Raw genomic sequence first — 2,384 nt, forward strand, 5'->3', positions numbered from 1 at the left:
AGAAAATAATCTTTTATTTAAGTTTTTTTTTTTTTATTTTGAGAGAGAGAGAGCAGGGGAGGGCCAGAGAGAGAAAGAGAAACAGAATACCAAGCAGGCTTTGGACTGTGAGCACAGAGCCTCATGTGGGACTCAAACTCAGCAACTGTGAGTTCATGACCTGAGCCGAAGTCAAAAGTCAGATGCTTAACCAACTGAGCCACCCAGGTGCCCCCAGGAATCTTTAAATAAGAGAAAAATCTCACTGGGTTTAGAGTGAAAAAATAAGAATTTGGCATAAAAGAGTTCATAAAAGCATATAAAGTATTTTGTACATTCATAGATTTTCCCCTGATTTTTTTAGCAAGTCAATTTTATTTTCAAAATAAGCTTGAGTTTTAATTTTTAAGTACACATATAGCAAAACCTACGAAGTATTTTGAAACAAACTGGCTTAATTCAAACAAAATAGACTGATTTTCTTTTTTTTTTTTTTTAGTTGATATAGACGGTTTTAATAAAAAGTTACTGTAACTTAATATATTTATGTTACTAAACCGCCTTCAGGCAAAATTACAGCCTACTTATATACCAGTCCAGCGTTAATTACTCTTGCAATACTTGCAAAATTAGTTCATCAGGAATTTCATCCATTCCACTATAATAACTGAGAAGGCCATTCTCTGCAGTTTCTGCTAATTCAGCATCTTCGGTAGCTTCCAAAAAATAAGTATCATCAATGCCATTGTCCCAGTCAGCATCAGAAGCTACACCTTTTGACAACGTACTAGATGGTGGTTTATGAGGATTCTCGGTTTCACTGTTCATTGTTTCAGTTGCTGTGAACTCTTCTTCCTCCTTGAGCAGAAACAGGAGACCAACTTCAGCAGGTAATGGAAAACCTACATATTATTGCTCTTGTGCGCTCTTTTGATGTTTTCACACCAGCGATATTTACAAATATAAACCAGTAACTCTTCTGGGAAAAAGTAGCTCCAACGCCAAATTCCTCCTTGAATGCCATTTTTATTCACCAAAGAAAGAACAAATTGATCAATTTCAGGGTAGGGCGAACAATGAAAACCCTCAATGTTTTCTTTAGTGTTGGTGCTGCTAAAACAGTCAATTCGTTTTTCTTTATTTTGAGATGTGTCACATGTCAGAATTCGTAAAGTGTCTGAGAATCTGACATTGCAGACCAAAGAAGACAGGAAACATTGATTTTCTTCAGATACAGTCTCCGAACGTTTAGGAAAAAACTTGTTATCTTCAGCAATCTCCAAAGCCACGTGCTTCCCTATCTTCGATGATTTATACAGCCGAAAGTTTCTATTTCTTGTATAAACTCCCAGGTCTACAAAAAGTTGCTTTTCTCCTGTGTTATTCCTCACAACTAAAAATGAAAGATCAGGACTGCTTTGCTTAGCTGACCCCAGCCTCTCCAGTTCCTTTGAATTCAACGTCCAGCTCTCTCCATCCTGATCTGGGGACATTTTGCCAAAAGAAATTCCTTGTTTAATTGGGGTTTCAGAAAAATGGGAAAACCCATGGCCCGTTTTCTCTGAAATACTATCATCTTCACTGGCAATTAAGTGAAAAGCAGGCTGCAATATTTTCTCACAAAATTACCAACATGAATGTTATCTTTAAATGCCACATCATGGAGCTGAAATATTAGATGGTGGCTAAATTTTTCCTCGGTGCTAGAATCCAAGTTGAAAACACCTTCAGCTGAACAGTTAACCCTATATAGTTCTTGAAGTGCCTTACAAACATGCTCGATGAGTAACGCAACCATCTTTTTCCCATCAGCTTCAGGATTCGCATGTTTGTTAAATTCCAAATCAAAATAAAGCTTGCCCACAGCGTTTTCAGGAATGACTTCATAGCAGTGTAAGAGATTTTTTCGGGATTTATAGTAAAACCAACGTTGAGTGTAGGTTGTTACCAGATAAATATGTTGTCCATCACCCACTTTGTATTCCAAAGCAAATACATGAACATCCTCTTTACAGCTTTTAACAAAATTAAAGGCTTCAGTTTAAAAAAAAAAAAAATTAAAAAAAAAAAAAATAAAGGCTTCAGTTTGCCGATGGAATAGTTTCTAAATGGAAGGTGGTTCTTCTGGCTTGGACAATCTCGGTCTGTATACTGAGGACAATAGTTTCCACTCATAACAAGCTGCTCGTTCTTCAATATGCTTCAGTTTTGCTTCCCATTTTCTCTCCATCGGTTCAGAAGTTACGGGAAACTAACCTATCCTTTCGCGATGCCTTTCCAGTAAAAAGTAACAATCTCCCCTACTCTCCTAATTTACTGTACAGATCCTTAGAATTATTTTTATATATCTCTGCTATCAGTATTTATGACTATCTTCAAATTGCAAAAATATCATTATTTACTTA

At 36.3% G+C, this 2,384-nt stretch overlaps 1 pseudogene; it reads right to left on the minus strand.

The window, feature by feature from the left end:
* Window positions 1–473: 473 nt before the first annotated feature.
* Window positions 474–2,016, minus strand: LOC112867636 (DNA-directed primase/polymerase protein pseudogene; annotated as a pseudogene).
* Between the last annotated feature and the right edge of the window lie 368 nt (window positions 2,017–2,384).

This window comes from Puma concolor, chromosome B4 (genome assembly GCF_028749965.1).
Source record: "Puma concolor isolate L17-30 chromosome B4, mPumCon1.1.hap2, whole genome shotgun sequence".
Taxonomy (NCBI): domain Eukaryota; kingdom Metazoa; phylum Chordata; class Mammalia; order Carnivora; family Felidae; genus Puma; species Puma concolor.